The sequence below is a fragment of the Pseudonaja textilis genome, chromosome Z (assembly GCF_049901715.1).
Source record: "Pseudonaja textilis isolate UNSWEBS1 chromosome Z, rPseTex1.2, whole genome shotgun sequence".
In the NCBI taxonomy this organism is placed as follows: domain Eukaryota; kingdom Metazoa; phylum Chordata; class Lepidosauria; order Squamata; family Elapidae; genus Pseudonaja; species Pseudonaja textilis.
The window spans coordinates 65,527,479-65,546,288 of NC_142008.1; the positions used below are offsets into that span (position 1 = coordinate 65,527,479).

General features: G+C 35.6%; 1 long non-coding RNA gene across 1 annotated transcript; it reads right to left on the reverse strand.

Moving 5' to 3' along the window:
• Positions 1–215: 215 nt before the first annotated feature.
• LOC148124051 (uncharacterized) lies at positions 216–2,685 on the reverse strand. Its single transcript, XR_015739940.1, has 3 exons — positions 1,185–2,685; positions 721–785; positions 216–292 (listed from the first exon to the last, which is right to left on the reverse strand). It is a non-coding gene; the product is annotated as an uncharacterized LOC148124051 (long non-coding RNA).
• Between the last annotated feature and the right edge of the window lie 16,125 nt (positions 2,686–18,810).

Here is an 18,810-nt window from a genome sequence, read left to right on the forward strand (position 1 = left end):
TGATTTAAAGAACACTAAAATATAAGTAAAAGAGGAAGTCTCTAAGCGAGTGGGAACATTGCTTACTGGCAGCTGTTACTCAGCAAATCTTCATTTGCCATTTCCGGTGTGCACAGAGTGGAAGCTTCCAAAGTGAAAAATGGAAACAAAAACTCTTGTTTTTGGAATTTTCTTTTTTCTTTTCCTCTACCCCTTTCTGTGTGTACATACTTACTAAAATAGCCTCTCTTCTTTCCTACTTGTTGATGGTATGCTATGTGGAAATATGCTTGCTTTTTTTCTTTGATCTCCTCTTGATAAATATGTACATTTAGTAAAGAAATATTAGAGTGTTAAAACATTGGATTAATTAATTTAGTTAAGTTATTATTAATAGAGATTGTTATAATTTGAAGGGGAATATAGGGGAGATAGTAAGAATATTAAGCATTAGTTATTTTACAATCTTAGAGCTCTTTAGACCAATATTATATTTCATTGTGTAGGTGTATCTGTGAATGTAATATATTGTGTAGTTAAGGTTACTTTATATTGAAGTTAAACTAGAGAAATACATATACACTTTACTAATTAGTTAAGAATATAGCTACTTAATAGATTGATAGATTCTGGTCAATTTTAGTTACAGAACTAAAAATATTGAATGCCAATTTGGAATAATATATTTAGCATTGTACAACAACAAAAACAAATTTTAAAGGAAATGACTACTACAACTACCACTGCTCTGAAATCTGGTAGGAAGGTTAATCCCACAATAACGACCACTTTGGCAACATCTTCACCTATGGCACAAAAAGCATTAGAGGAAACACTACCAACAAAGAAGTCAACTAGCATCTCGAATGCGAATATTCAAGCAATGTTCCTAACCTTACAGGATTCATTGATTGCAAGAAACAATGATTAAAAACCATAGTGAAACAAGGGCAGATATCAATGAATTGAAGGAAGAAATGGGGAAACTAAAGACAGAAATGAAAGCGGACATTTCCAAAGTAGAGGATAAAGTGGGGGTGTTGCAGCAGGCCTTGGAGAAAAATGAAGTTATAATAAAAGAAGTAGAGAAAAGAATCGAACGTACGGAAAGGGAATTAGAAAGGGTGGATGAAGATCTCAAAAGCATGAGCAAAGAAATGGAGGACTCCCTCATCCTCCTAGAAATGGACAAGGCAGCAACTTACCTAAGATTCCAAAATGTGGCAGAATCAAAAGAAGAAGACCTGGAATACTTGATGGCAGAAATACTGGCCGGTTTATTGAAGATGGATAAAGATGAAATTCAAAAAGAGTTTGATGAAGTCTACCGGGTTAATACAAACTATGCAAGATGCCACAAATGTTCCAGGGAAGTACACATACGATTCACTAGAAGATGTGTTCAAGACATGATATGTAGAACCTCAAGAGATAAAACAATAACCTACAAAGAGAAAGAAATTGTGATTCTTAAACAGATACCAAGGAGAATAAGGGAACAAAGGCGTGACTATAAATTTCTGGCAGCATATTTAAATCAAAAAAGAATTACATTTAAATGGCTTATTCCAGAAGGAATGTTAGTGTCATGGAAAGAGAAGAAAATTAAAATAGACACTATGGAAAAAGCCCAGGATTTTTGCGAACGGATGGTGGGTCCACAGGAGCAAAGTAGTGGGGAGGAATTGGACACAAATTTTCAAGAAGAATACGGTGGACATAAAAATAGAACTGGAACGGTAGGAAACCAAAAGAACATCTATCCACAACAAAAGACAGAAGGAACCACATTAACACAAGCGCAAGAAGAGAGAGGAATTGTTACACGACAAAGAGCGAAACAAAACTAAATAGATGGGAGAAGAAAAAAAATTACTATCAATAAACATAAATGGTTTAAATTCGACAATTAAGAGAAAAAGGATATTATCTAAATTAATCAAACATAATGCAGATATAACGTGCCTGCAAGAAACCCATATAAAGAAGAAGGATGAAAAATATTTAGAATGCCCGAAATTAGGAAAGTTATTTACCACACCAGCAGATGAGGAGAAAAAGAAGGGAATTGCAGTATATGTGAAAGAGGATTTGAAATCTGAGCTAATATGGTCGGACTTAGAAGGAAGGACTCTGGGTTTGCAGATCTGGATTAATGATATTCCAATTCTTTTAGTAGCAATATATGCCCCAAATGGAGACCAAAAAGAGTTCTTTAAACACCTATATAGAAAATTGGTTGAATTGCAAAAAAGAAATATCTGCATAGTAGGGGACTTCAACTCCATTGCTGATTTCCAAAATGATCACAGTAATGCCGGGAAGAATAAAAAGGGGAAGAGAGAGCTCCCCAAGATTTGTAGGGAAATGATGAAAGAGCTAAATCTGACAGATATATGGAGAAGATTACATCCTGAAAAAAGACAATTTACATTTTATTCAAATCCCCACCAAACATGGACACGGATCGATATGGCATGGATGAGTGGGGAAATAGCAAACGAGACAAAAGAAGTGGAAATTTTGCCTAATGAATGGGCTGACCATAATCCAATACAGGTAATATGGAAGGGCAGGGCAAAACCAAAGAAAAGATGGACCCTAAACACTCAATTAATAAGAGAGAAAGAATACATTAATAAACTAAAGGAGGAATTGAATTTTTTAATAAAAGAAAATGATAATGGAGAAACCACGAAACAAAATGTTTGGGATACGATGAAGGCAGTTATAAGAGGGATAACAATCTCTTATAACACCAAGAGAAACAAGAAAAAATATTCCCAACAAAACAAAATGTACTCACCTTTTAATGAGATGCATAAAGAAATGATTCTGCACAAAGTTAACATTGTAAGCATAATTTTTAAATCATCTACTAAGATCTCAACTAGATCCACTACATTTTTTTCTGGTTCTTTATTTACCTGCATGCAGAGATTCTTTTCCCTTTTGCTTTCCTGGCTTTTTTTTTTATATATATATAGCACTGATATATTGACTAAATGTGACAAAGCATGGATCAAATGTCCACATTTTACAATGATATAGGGGTAGGAAAGATTGTTTGATAACTGGGTCAATTCAAATATGTTACCAGTGATAGCACAAAAATAATAATTCCCTTAGATAATGGTTTATAGGGGATATAAGCATGGGTAAATACATTCACAGGAAACCTTTTTAAATAGCAATATGATTCCTTCACTGACAGAATAATTGCATTTGGCATAAGAAAAAATGTCAAAAGCCATCTTACAGCAATTTTCTTATTAGGCCCATCTGAGAAGTTACAAGAATAAAAAACATTTGGAGTTTCACTGATCTGGTCATCTGGAAAAATGCTATAAAATGAAAGCAGTTGGTAGGGAATGGAAAAGACCCATCAATTGTTGATGGTGCGTCTTCATGTAGAATTCAGATGGCCCATGGAAAGAACATACAGACATTAACATTAGGTTTTATTTGGGGTTGTAATGTTTCTGCTTCTTCCAAGACTTTGTCCAAATTAAACCTGTAGTGTAAACCTGCTTTCTCTTACCTTGCTTTGAACAACTGAAAGATGCGATCACACTTCTTCCAACTCAATGTTTTAAGGTGGAGAAATTTGCTGTAATGGGTTCATTCCTGGGAGCAGATCTTAAGAAGCTGTACCTGAGTTTATACAAGTATTGAACCTATCACTTTTGTACATTGTTCTAAAGAAACCTTTCCAAATCTGGCACACTCTGAGAGTTGTGTTGGTTTACAACCCATACTTCCCAGCCAGGAATGTAAATCCACCCTCCCTCCCCGCCAACATGGGCACTATTGTTATATTACTCTTTCTATCAGACAGTATATTACTAAAACCCTTTCACAGTTTAAATCTATATTTTAATTAACAATTTTGAATACATTTTTAAAATATAGCACTTTAATGCAATGACATTTAAATACAATTGTTTTATTGCACTGATTGGATGTTTAGTTTTATTTTTTTAGCAGCATGTTGTCATTTTAACAGCATGTTGGCTGTTGTGTCTCTTAAAAGAGATGCCTCCATGAACGGTAAGTGTTGGGCCAGCATTTCTCTTTTCTTCTGGAATGTACGATTTTTCCTGGTCCCTGACTTCTTGACAGTTAGGTTATCCTTAAGTAGGTTGTCACTTCCTGGCAAACCTTGAACAAAGCAATCTTTGGGCTGAAAATAAAAGTGCATGTGGCCTTATCCTGATTCAGCTCCCAAATTCTTGCTCAATAAATCTATGCCCTTCTCCTCCAGAAAAGAAAGTTTAAGTCGGGGAGGGGGCAGAGCCAGCTGTCTGGGAGAGAAGATGTGTGAGCAAGAGTCTCTGCGAAGCACGATCTTCAAAACTTCATTTTTGTGGGACCTTTCAGGGTCAAAAGGAGGCTCGTAGGATTTCCGAAGGTGTTTCATATATGTCCTACATTCTGAAGGTGTTTCATATATGTCCTACATTTGTACATTAAACAGTCCCATTCAAGTCAAAAATTTATTTCCCCCACAACTGAAAAACCAATAGGCCAGGGATGGGGAACCTATTATGGCTCACTCAGGAATTCTGGGAGTTGAAGTCCATAAGTGATAGAAGAGCCAAGTTTCCCTATCCCTACATTAGACAAAGCAACAGCTAAGAAAAGAGAGAAATGTGAGGTAATATCAATGAATATCAATGGTATAAACTCTCCCGTGAAAAGAAAAAAAAATTCATAACCTACAAAAATTGAATGCGGACATAATAGCTATACAAGAAGTACACATAAAAGAGAAGCAAAAATATCTGCTAAATAATAAAAAAGAGAATGTTTTTGCATTGTTAGATAAACAAAAGAAAAGAGGGGTGGTGTTATGCATAAAAAATTGGATTTTGGCTAAAGAAATTTTTTAAGACAAAGATGGTAGGATACTGATGGTGGAGATAGAATTAGAAAACAGAAAGATTCTTTTGATAGAAATTTATGCCCCAAATGGCCCACAAAAAAACTTTTTTCAAAAATTGTATAACAAAATTAAGAACATACAATATGAAGAGATATGCATTCCAGGTGATTTTAATATGATTATTGATAAAGCAATGGATTATAAAGGTGAAAATAAGAAAAAAAAAAGAAAAAGGTATTACCGAATTTTTTTATGATTTGGCAAGGGAGGCTAAGATTTATGATGCATGGAGAGAACACCATCCAGACAAAAAACAATTTACATTTTATTCTTTTTTAAAAGATGTTTCTTTATTCAAAGTTTCAAAAAATTTTAAAAAAAGAAACAAGTTCTCACATTTTACAGCGATGCTATAGCAATGTACTTTAGTAATAATGCAATTTATTTACCATAAGTGTGTCCTTAACTAATTTACTAATTCCTTACTTATTATATTACTATTAAAATGCAATACTTATCTGTCTACATTACTTTACATATATACACATATTTGTCATATATCACGTTCTTCTTTGCAATTTCATTGGTCATTTTTACAAAATATTTTTACTCCACTTCTTTTTTAACCGGTTATACAATATTCCATATTGTAAAATATTCTTCTTCTTCCCTGTTTTTTAATAATATAGTTAGTCTAATCATTTCTGCACATTGGTGTATCTTATTAATCACCGCTAAGTCTGTCGGTATTGTAGTCAATTTCCAGTTTTGAGCTAGAGAGATTCTTGCAGCAATTATAGTATGCAATATTAGATGTTGGTGTTTCTTATCCCATGTCAGTTCTAACATGCCTAACAGAAAGATTTCTGGTATGAATTTGATTTTTTGTTTTGTTAATTCCTCTAGCCATGTTCGAGTTTTGAGCCAGTACTTTCGTACTTGAGGACAGGTCCACCATATGTGAAAATATGTTCCCTGGCTGTGGTTACACTTGCAACATTTGGGTGACAAGTTGGGGAACATTCTGGCTAATCTCACTGGTAGAAGGTGCCACCAATAAAACATTTTATAGATATTCTCCTTATAGGAGACCAATAGCATTAGTTTGTAATTTGTTTGCGATAATTGTTCCCATTTATCCAAATCAGTGGTATGACCAAAATTTTTGGCCCACATTACCATGTTCTCCTTAACTGTCTCCTCCTCCATTTTGAATTCCAATAGCTAGTTATATACTTTGGTAATCATCTTTTTTTCACCTCCCTGCAGTATTTTATCTAATTCCTGAAATGTGGTATAAAATCTGAATTGTTCCTTATCTTTTTTGTGTCTTGTTTGGATTTGAACATACAGCCAACAACCTATCTCAATTCCTTGTCGTTTTAATTGGCTCTGTGTTTTTAATTCTCCTTCATCTGTTATAAGTTCTTTATATTTTATTCTTTTGGTCAAATCCATGACATTGGAGTATATTAGTGCCTCCATTGGTGATAGTCAGAGAGCCATTTTCACATAGTGGTTCCTTTTGATTTTTTCCCATATGTGTAACAAAGCATTTCTTCCCCAGTGTCTTTGGAAATAATTATGACATCTGTTTTTCCCGTCCCAGAGAAACATGTGCCAGACAAGCTGTAAATCAAAGCCTTCTATCATCAATATTCTTTTATCTGCTAAAATAACCCAATCCTTAATCCAGCTACTAACTGCAGCCTGGTAATATAACTCAAGTTCAGGGAGGGCAAAGCCTCCCTTACTTCTACTGTCCTGCATTAGCTTGTATTTTATTCTGGTTTTTTTCTTTTGCCAAATAAATTTGGCAATTCTTTTATTGAGATCTTCAAAGAATTTCTTTCCCAGCTTGACTGGCACGGTTTGAATATCCTATTATTTACCTGGACTTTTCTCGCACCCCCTGGAATATCATCTCGCACCCCAGGTTGGGAACCCCTGCTCTAGGACCACATTGTACAACTCCACCAATAGGGCCTCTAATAAGTCTTGAAATTCCTTATAGAATTCCACAAGTATTCCATCTGGTCCTGGAGTTTTATTAGTTTTTTGTCTTCCAATTGTATCTTTTATTTCTTTTGCAGTTATTCTTTCACTTAACATATCCTGATCGATTTTCGTGATAGTGGGTAAATCCTTACCCTCAAAGTATTGTGTAATATTCTCATCCGGGATTTCTTCTTTTTTGTATAGATTAGCAAAGAAATTTTTAGCTATTGGGGGGTTTTTTGGTCAATTTGTGGGCATAGTGTTCCATTATCATCCTGTAGGGACATTATATTTTTTTTCTCCTGTTCTTTTTTTAGTTTATATGAAACCCATCTCCCAGGCTTGTTCACGTTCTCAAAGTAATTTTGTTTTACTAATTTCAACTTCCTGGCCATTTCTTCTTGTAAGTTTAAATTTATTTTGTGTTTCACCAAATTTAATACTCTTTTAATTAATTCATTACTCAGGTCTTTTTGCAATTTGGCTTCCAAATTTTTCAGTTTTTCCTGTGTTGCAATCTGTTACTTCTTCCTATCTTTTTTTTTTTTTTACTGTATAAGCAATGGTCAGACCCCTCAGGTAGGCCTTTGTTGTATCCCACAAATTTTGGATCATTGTCTGTTCATTCATATTGATTTATAGAAATAACTCTAATTCCTTCTTTATCATTTGGGTATATTCTTTGTCCTGTAGTAAAGTCTTGTTACACGTCCATCTACCTATCTTTTTCTTTCCTCTCCATTTAATTTTAATTGGATTATGGTGTTTGACAGTATTTCCACTATTTCTACTTTCTCCAGTAATTCTGGGTCCATCCAACTCATGTCAATCCTGGACCATGATTTGTGTGGGTTAGAAAAGAAGGTAAATTGTCTTTTAAATTTTGTTCCCTCCAAGCATCTTTTAAGTTCAATTCTTGGGCTAATCTATCAAAAGTTATTGGAAGTGTTCTCTTTTTTTGGGGGGGGGGTACTTTTATAGTCCTCTATATTACACACTGCATTGTAGTCCCCTGCTATGCATATGTTCGTTATTTCAGTCTCTATGATTTTCTTATGAAGCTTGCAGTAGAACTCCTTTTGGTTGGTATTTGGGGCATAGATTGCCTCCAACAGTGACTTTTTTCCTCTATTGTTATTTCTATAAGGAGTATCCTTCCATCCTTGTCATTATATATTAGCTTTGAATCTTTAACATATACCACAACACCTCTCTTCTTTTTATCTGCCAGGGCCAAATATACTTTACCCAGTTTGGGGAATTCTAATAGGTCTCCATGTTGTTTTGGGATATGCACTTCTTGTAGGCATATAATATCTGAATTTTGCTTTAGAAAATTTTGTAAATGTTTGCTTCCTTTTTGGTGATGTGTTTAATCCATTTATATTTAGGGATAATAGGGTAATCCTTCTGTCCATTTTATTGTTGGTACTCTATGACTCCTGTTCTCAGTTCTCTCTGTGGTTGGTTGGTTGCTGCTGCTTCTTGGCTTTTCTGTTCTCTTGATTCCCTTTCTGTTTCCTTCTCCTCAGGTATTATCTCCTCTTGGCTTCTACTCTCTGTTTTTTCCTTGCTTTCTTGTTCCTCCTCTATTCTCAGATGTCGTTCATAGAACTCAGGCACCTTGTCAATGGAGTTGATTTGAAATTTCTTCTCTTGCCATGATATTAGAAGTCCTTCTGGGGTTAGCCACCTAAATGCTATATTGTTTTTAACTAGTTGTGATGAGATGAATTGATAGTTCCTCTTCTGTTCTCTCACACTCCTCGGTATCTGTTTTAAGGTCACCACTTCTTGGCCTATGTATATTAGTGGCTCATCCCTTGTTCATCCATATAGCAAGTCTCTAGTAGTTTTCTTTGCAAAGCGTACATGGACCTTCCTTGGTAGCTTGTGTCTGCGTGCATAATGCATCTGCACTCTGTAGACCTCTTCCAACTCATTCAGAATCTAGGCCTCCGCTATTAGTTCTGCCATAAGAGAACATAGATCTTCTTTTCTGTCCTCAATTATGTTTTGAAACCTAAGGAAGAATGCTGCCTTTTCTAATTTCTAGGTGAACAACTGCCACTTGGAGTTCACATTAAAGAATTTTCCAGTTTTGTTCTGTTTCTTCAAGCTTCTTTTCTACGTTCTCAGTCCTGAGTTCCATCATCGTTAGTTTCTGTTCATTTTTTACTACTGCCTCTTGGATTGTTCCAAATCTGTTGTCCAGCTTTTGAATGTCTGCTTTCACTTCTGCTATATCACTCTTCATTTTGCTTTTCAGATTTTCATGGTTTCTTGCTATGAGTTCTTGTATTCTTACTATCATTTCTTGCATCATTGCTAGGGATGACTGGATGGCTTGCAGAGTTGGGGTAGGTAGTGGTTTTTCTGCTCCCAACATGGTATCCAAGGATATTTGTCCAGTAGGGGAGGGTACACCCATTTTTGCAGTTTCGTGGTTGTTGTTGTTGTTGTTGTTGCCATTCTCAATGTTTTTAAGATATCATTCCAGTCTACCATTCACAAGTTCATTTAAGGATTACCTCTCACTTTTCTTTATATTCTGTACTCTATCTCTTATTTACTCTTTTCTAGTATACCTCTTGGATTAAGTTATATATATATTTAAAATTTAAGTCAATTCAATATTCACTGTCAATAGTTATTCGAAATTAATTATTAGATTTAAATTCTATTTTTCAAATCAATTCTAATGATCAACATTTAGTGGTTTTTTTAAACCATTAGTTCTTATATCTTATTCATTTGTTTGTAAATATCTATTTTATAAATGTACAATTATAATAGTCTCTATAAAGTTCTTAATTGGGATATATATTAATATGTATAGTCACTTATAATTTGGTTACAGAGTCCCAGTTGTCTTTTACTCAGATCACTTCTTTTTTCTTCAAAATGTCTTCCCTCCTCTCAAAGTGCACAGTCATTCTAGTTGTAGATCACCATTTTCACTTCTTATTTAAGTTAACTCTGGATCAGTCTTTACCACCAAGCTGCATAAACAAGATCAAAATGTTCCAATAGTCTTACTCTCTAAGTCTCAAAAACTGGAAGCAAAAAGATCAAACATAACAAAGAAAAAAAATGTTTTTTCCTTCCTCCATCCCAATCTACCATCTGTCAAAATCTCTGCACCTTGCTATTTAATCCGTCCAACATGCCAGCTCCTACCACTGAGTCTGCCACCTGCTTCCTCGGTTCAGAGCCTCACTCTCTATCAGTTTCAGAAACTTTCTTCACTGGTATCCCCTTTTAATCCACTTCTCACCACTATGTCATGCCATTTTCAAACTTTGCTTCCTCCACTAGTCAGTTGGGAAGCCACGTCTCCAGATCTGGTCATGAAGACCGATCTCTTTCGCGCTGGTTTTCAGGATCTGGGAGTCACGGATCTCCCCCGATGCCCTGGGTCTTCTCCTCTCTATCGACAGCCCCTCCAGAGTCTGACTTCACCCTTATGGACTGCCAAGTGCAAACTTTCAGGCGTTCAGAACGGACAGCCATTCCTCCACACCGCCTCTATATGGTGCCTCCAATTTATGTTTTATTCTAATAGACATCAGTCATTCTCGAGATTATATATGGCATGGATGCTGAAGAAGATTATCTCAGAAATAATTGAGATAGAAATTGAACCAAGCTTGTGGGCAGATCATAACAATATTAAGTTTAGTTGGAAGGGCCAATCCAAGGTCTCAAGATAGACCTTACAAAGAACGATTCTAAAGAGGAGGAATTTAAAATCAAATTGGAAAAGGAAATGAAGCTCTTCTTTAAAGAGAACAAAGAAGACACATCCCTATAAAACACTTGAAATATGGCTAAAGCATTTATGAGAGGGGTGGCAATATGCTATATGGTGAACAAGAACAAGGAAAAGAAACAATGAAAAATATTAGAAATAGAATATAGGAACTTGGAGATGAAGCTACAAGAAGAACCAAAACAGAAAGAGATAAAACTATGAATGGACTTAATAAAATATGAAATAAATTTTCTGGAAAAAGAAGAACTAGCCCCAAAACTGAAAAGAATAAAACAAAATACATTTGAGAATACCAATAAACCAGGAAGATGGCTAGCCTGCAAACTGAAAAAACAAGCAGAAAAAAAGATGGATCATTAAACTACAAAATGAACAGGGGGAGATATGCTATCAAGAAGAAGCCAAAAGGAATATAGCTCAGAAATTTTATGAGGGCCTATATAAGAAGAATACCTAATAGAAGAAAAAGGGATAAATTGCCTAAAGAAAACCGATCTCCCGAGAATATAGGAAGAAGAAAAAAGTACATTGAATGGAATAATAAATCTCAAAGAAGTGACTTGGGCAATAAATAAACAAAAAAACAATAAGGTGGCAGGCCCAGATGGACTTCCCACTGAACTATACAAAATTCAACAAGAATTACTAGGCAACAGATTGCTTAAATTATTTAATGAGGTTTTGGATGAGGCAAAAATTCCACAATTGTGGAAGGAAGCAACGATTACGATTATACCAAAAGAAAAAAATGACCAAACAAACATAGGAAATTATAGGCCAATATCTCTATTAAATGTGGACTACAAAATCTTTGTAACTATAATAGCTGAAAGACTCAAAAAATATTAAACAAATTTATTCATGCAGCTCAAAATGGCTTTCTCCCATACAGACATCTCAGGAACAACATAAGGACATTTTTAGACATCATAGAGTATTACGAAAATCAGAGTGGAGAACAGGTAGCACTATTGTTTTTGGATGCTAAATTTTTTTTGATAATGTACAATGGAATCTTGTTTTGCAACAATTTAAGTATATGGATTTTGGGCAAAAAATCTTAAATGTAGTATCAGCAATATATAATCAGAGACGGGACCAAAAAATGAAACAACAGACTTTCATATTCTGAAATCCGTAACTGGCTTTATTAATATAGATACTGCAGTATTGTTCACCTATAACCCAGACTGAACACAATGTGAGAGAAAGGAGACACCCCTTCCAGTAAAAACCACATTATATAGCAATAAATGGTTACATAACACTTCCTGTTTTTCAAATAACAGTTACAGAGAATCCCATAGGAAAGTTGTGGGTCTTTTTACATACCTTCCCCTACTTGCCCCTGGAAATTCCCCAACTTTCTTCACTTCACCATTTATCTCCAGACTTCCTGTATTTCTTCAAAAAAGATTACACAAGTGATCATTAATATCTCTTAATATGACTTATAATGTCAAAGCGCCCTAGTACATATCTCAACTTAAGCCAAGGAGAAAGTTTTGCAATCCTGTATAACTTTTAGCAGTAAACACATTGCGTAAAAAATTCAGATAGTGAACACAAAATGGCTTCAGTTTGGTTCTTTATATTCTTAGGTGTATAAGCCAAGTTTCCATATATAACAATCCACAGTTTATCTTTCGATCATCTTGATCAATTTACACCTGAGAATTTCCATCAAGTTCTTGCAACATAAGCCTAACTTCTTGCTGATAAAAGTTTTACTCCAGTTTTACTTCAGTCTTCTTAGGCTTACAACAGCGGAAAAACAACTCACACAGTGGCATACATTTAATAAAACTACATGAAATAAACCCTAATACAATGATTATAACAATCCCAAGAAATATCTCCTTTATCCATGCAAAATCTGGCCTCCAGGAAGTTAATCCATGCCATATGTGTCTGAAAGCATTACTGTCTGTAACATGAGTTAAATGGGTAGTTATATTATGTAAAGCCTTTAGTTTAGACTCAATAAATTGCAACTTGTCTGAAACATCAAAACAATACATTCCGTTGAATTCTTCACATCCGTGACCCATTCTAAGGAGTATATAATCAATTGCCATGCGGTTCTGTAATACTGACTTCCTTATTTCTCCCATCTCATCAGCTCATCAGAGGAAGTTACATTAATACTCTTAGCCAAAGCACAGGATAAATGTCCCAACTGCAGATTATTATAGTATGTAGCTCCCCAAGAAAATATTCCTAGAACATCTGCTTCTACTTTAGACAACACTACTACTTCGTCATCACAATCTGAAGAATAAGCATCACTAAGAGCTGATCTTTTTCCTCTATATTTCTGCACATGTTTACCTACAGATTCGTGTTCAGCCCATCAGGCCATTGGCCATCAAACTGTAGGATAGGTATAAATAATAATATGAGGTTCTTTGTGCTCTTTATTCTTAGAAGTATCCTCATCTTCATGTATGTGAACATGTTCATGTTCCTCTCTTACTATTGTACATTCCGGCACAGGTTCCCTATAAAACCTAGGATCATGATATAGACTAGAATTCATAACTTCATAATATAATTCAGTTTCTTTGTTTATATTTTTAGCATGAGCAGTTGCCATAACAGTTGTTAAACGACCAATCGTACAAGGTCCAACTATTGCATTAGCTGCTATAAATGCATATGCATATGCTCCACAAAACATAAACCAACCTCTAGATAAATACAACACATGTGCCATTCCATCTACTTCTTCAACTTCTGTACAATGAAAAACTTCTTCAGTAGGCAAATAATTATAAATTGTTTTTTCATGCTTTTTCTCTGGATGTTTATACTTAACACAATCATAAGCTGGAAAACTGTGTTAACCTCAATAACCAGCTCTTTCTGATTTGTCCATTTAGTTGGCTTCACAGGAGATCCAAACAAAGTAATCACTTTTGACAAATTATACAAAGTATAAGCATCAGTGTGTATAATAATCCTAGATTCTCCCATCAAAAACTTTCCTGGCACTGGAACTCCTATAAAACAAGTAGACATAATGTCTGTAACTGTAGTCTCTCCTTTTACACAAAAAGAAGAACTATTCAAAGCTACTCTCATTAATTCCAGAAAAACATTTTCACTTTTAGCAGTCGGCTCTTTTCATTTAATGTGTCTTACATTTCTACTTAAAATCCTCAGAGCTTCAAGATATCCCACTGTACATTTACCTCTCCAGATAAATGGAAGTTTTGCAATAGCTTCTTAATTCAATGAATGGCATAAATCAGTGGCCCCCAACCTTTTTTGTACCACGGCCTGGTACTGGCATCACAAAATGATCCACGGACCGGTACCAGCATCAGCACACACGCCCAAGGCAAGGCGAGCCGAGCGACTGGCCAGCCAACCGTCCCCTGCTTCTCCCCGCAACCTTCAACTCCTCCTTTGTACCTTTGTCGATGGGCTTTTCAGGCTCTTTCTTAATCTCCTCCCGAGTAACGCGAGACTCCACCACCATTGGGACGGCTCTTCGTTCGAAGCCGCCCCCCCCCTTCGATGAAACTAAGGTGTGAGGATTCCTTCAGCACCCAAACGCCACTTTCCAACTGACGACTGACAAGCTCACCCGGAAGCACTTTCTCAAGCGCCATTGAAACAAGATGGCGGCGCCCACTTCTTTGCGGCCCGGTAAAAAATGATCCACGGACCGGTACCGGTCTGGGGCCCAGTTGTTGGGGACCACTGGCATAAATAACATCTCCTCCAGAGTTCTAAATCTCATATAGGAAGGAGAATAATTGCCATACATTTCAAAACAATGATCATATAGTTGTTCCATTTTCTTAGACAAGTCCTTATGATTAATGGCAATGTCATATGTGCGGTTACATGTTGGGTAGTTTCCCAAATACAAATCATCATCTAAGGTGGATCTTATATAGACTCCAGCCTCAGCCATAGGTTCCATCAATGTCAGTGATGTCTGCCCTTGATATTCTGTACTTTCGGTCTCAGTTTGGAAACAACTGTTGCCATGTTAATGGATAACCAGGCAATACCTCAGAAGCCTCCATTCCTACCCCACACAAGGCAATAATCACTAACCATATCATTTTAACTAATGGACTAGGCCCCCATCCACCTTAACGTATGTAGTTTTACACTTCAAAATGTACAACCGGTATTTGGGGACTTACATCCACTTCTTTATCTTCTTCTGCACTCAGAGGACACAATACCTGTGTACACCAATCTATTGTTTCATGTCTTAAAATAATCAACAATACAAGGAAAATATGTATTACGCTTAACCAAATAATCAATTCCTCCTCCCAAAGTTCCATAAACCAAAACTAAACTAGACATATACTCAACTATCCCCACTATCTAATAATAATAATAATAATAATAAATCCAGTCTTTTAAAACTTGCTTCAACCGGAGACAGGAGCCGGATCCACAGGTCCCTTCACACACGAATGATGTGTCCAACCTCGCTCACGTGTCCTCACAGCCAATTCATTGGTCAACAGTACTTGGAACGATCCTTCCCAGATAGGCCTCAGCTTCCCCAAAGCTCGCCACTGCTTTATCAGGACCCAATCTCCACTCTTAAAATCATGCGCTTGGAAATCAAATGATGGTATTTGTGCCAAAAATCCTTTAGACCTTAAAAGAGAAAAACACTGGGACAGTCCTTGTATATATTTTCTGAGGAAAATATCTTTAAGTTCTATTCTAGGCATACCCACATTTCCAGTATAAGGTATTCCAAACATCATTTCATATGGTGAAATTCCAACATCCTTTCTCAGACAAGTACGCACTCGCAATAAAGCTAGAGGTAAACATTTCATCCAGGGTAACTGAAGCTCTAACATTAATTTCTTTAAAGTGTTTTTTATAATTTGGTTCATTCTCTCCACCTTACCTGAAGAAGGGGCGTGTCCGATGAAGCTGCCAATCTATTTCCAATTCTTTCATAATTCCCTTTACCACACAAGAAGTAAAATGTGTACCTCTATCACTATCAATGGATTCTACTAATCCATATCTAGGTATTATCTGTTCTAATATTAACTACACAGTCATCTGTGCATTCACTCTTGCACATAGAAAAGCTTCCACTCATCCAGTCAAATGATCAACAATTACCAACAGATACTTCAATGTACCTACTGCTGGCCTTTCAGTATAATCTACTTATATTCTTTGAAATGGCCAAATGGCCAAATCTCTTCCTCCTTTCAGGTTTTTATGCATTATTTTCTTATTTATTCATACACAATATATACATTTTCTACTTACTTGCATAGCTATTGTGTACATACCTCTACAAATATATTTTCTCTTCACAAAATCTACAAGTGCTTGCGTTCCCTCATGTACCTTCTCCACTATGTTTCTCATAATAGGCTTATTAACTATCTGCAATCCATTCTCTGTTACTCACTTTCTATCCACATACTCAGCACCTTCTAACTTCATCTGTTTCTCTTCTTCATCAGTGAAATCTGGTTTTACATCCCATTCCAAATTAGGAACTAAAACGTTTACCTTCACTTCTCTTCCCATATGTGCAGCTTCTTTTGCTGCCTCATCTACTAATCTATTTCCCCAAATCTCTTTGGAATTTCCCTTCTTATGAGCTTCAACATGTATTATAGCCAAACGTTCTGGAACTTCAGCTGCTTTCAGTACTGCTTTTATTAAATCTACTTGCCTCACCTCCTTTCCTTTACATGTTACTCTTTCTATCCAAATTTTCCCAAAGGTTTGTAGATTCCATAGGCATATTTTGAATCTGTATAAATATTACCCACTTCATTTTCTAGAAGCTTCAAGGCCTGCAGTAAAGCAAATATTTCACACACCTGAGCAAAATACTCAACAGGTAAATGACCCATCTCCAACGCTTCAGATGTATCTCCATTCACAATTGCATATCTATTCATTCATTTACCATACTCTACTCGAGAAGATCCATCATTAAACAAATTAATTCCTCCTTCTATTGGACTATCTTCCAAATCCTCTCTCACCTTAGTCTGTAGATCTATAGCTTCTTTTTTTTAAAAAAAAGATTTTATTGAATTTACAATTTAAAAACACATCGACAATACATTTACAAAATAGAAAGAAAATGGCTAGGGGGAAAGAAAGAAAACACCCGGCCTAACACACCGGATAAAGGCCGGTTGGGGGGAAGAGAAAAGATATAGAGGGAGAGAAGGGAAGGGGAGGGAGAATAGGGTAGAAAGTACAATTAAAAACGAACGATATCCTTTTGTGACAGTCTGTAAGGATCATTTCTTTTCATCATATCCAATCTACTGCTCTTTTCCATTATGTTTAAGTTACTCTTTATCATTTACATAATTTGTCTCTGTGTAAGCCAATTATACCATGAGTCCCAGTTGTCATAAAATGTTGAGGACTCTTTGTTTTTTAACGCTATCGTTAGTTTATCCATTTCAGCACACTCACAAATTTTCTGAATAACCATTTGCTCTGAAGGTGTATGAGGTGATTTCCAACATTGAGCAAACGCTAATCTAGCTGCAGTTAGAATATGGATTATTACATATTTTGTCTTTTTGGATAAATATCTATCAGAGATCCCTAACAGGAAGAACTCTGGTTTATAGTCTATTTGTTCTTTAGTTATCTCCTCCAACCATTTTCTGACTTTTTGCCAAAATTTTTGGGTAGTTTTACAAGACCACCACGTGTGGAAAAATGTTCCTTCAGTGCTTTTGCATTTCCAACACCTTGAGCTCATGTTAGGGTTCATCTTCGCCAACCTCGAAGGGGGTAAGTGCCATCTATATAACATTTTATACATATTTTCTTTGTACACCGCCGATTTTATAATCTTGATGTTTCTATTCCAGATCTTTTCCCATTCTGTTAATGTAATGCTTCTTCCAATATTCCTACTCCACGTTATCATGTTCCCTTTCACTATCTCTTGCTCTAATTCTACCTCCAATAAATATTTATAAAATTTGGAAATATTCTTTTTATTTGATCCTAATAAGATTTTATCTAAATATTGTAATTTGCTATAGATTCCAAACTCTTTGATAACTTGTTTGTATCTGCTATGGATTTGTATATATAACCACTGGTCGATTTTAAATCCCTGTTCCTATAAATCCTGTCGAGTTCTTAATTTTCCTAGAGGGTCTACTAAATCTTTATATTTAGTCATTTTTGTTATATCCAAATTGTTGGGAAGAACCATTGCCTCCATTGTTGAAAGCCAAATCGGAATTTTTAAATAATTTTTTTGCATATTTTTTTCCAATTAGTTAATAATGAATCTCTAATAAGGTGTCTATGAAAATACGACTGTTTAGTTTTCCCCACCTCCCATAGAAATGCGTGCCACCCACTCTGAAGATCGTGCCCTTCTAAGGCTAAGGTTCTTTTGTTGAGTAAATTAACCCAGTCTTTTAACCATAATAAGTTGGCTGCCCAATAATATAATTCCCAATTTGGGAGCGCTAGCCCCCCTCTACTTTTTGCATCTTGTAAAGACTTAATATTGATTCTAGCTTTTTTTCCCTTGCCAAATAATTTTAAGTGTTACCTTATTTATATCTTCAAAAAAATTTTTTGGTAATTTAATTGGGATTGTCTGGAATAAGTAAAGGAATTTTGGTAAGATGTTCATTTTGATCGTGGCAATCCTGCCCAGTAGAGAAAGCTGCAGCTTATTCCAGGATTCTAGGTCTTTCTTAATTTGCTGTAATAGTTTATCGTAATTATTCTCTTTGAGCGATTCACTATGTGGTATTAACCATATACCTAAATATTTGACCTTTTTTGTTGCCTGTATCTCTATGGTTTTTTCTAATTCTTTCCTCTGACTCTCTGTTAGATTTTTAGTCATTAATTTTGTCTTATTTCTATTGATCTTTAATCCTGCTACTGAACCAAATTGTTCTAGTTCTTTTATTAGGTTATGTCCTTTTTCCATGGGTTCCTCTAGGAAGAAAGCCATATCGTTTGCGAACGCCTGTAGTTTATATTCCTCTGCTTTGACCCTTACTCCTTGGATTTCAGAGTTTTGTCTTATCCGCGTTAACAGTGATTCTAAAGCAAGTATAAATAGGAGGGGTGAGAGGGGGCAACCCTGTCTGACGCCCTTTTCAATGTTTAATGGGCCTGTTTGTTCACCATTAATTAGTATGTTGGCCTG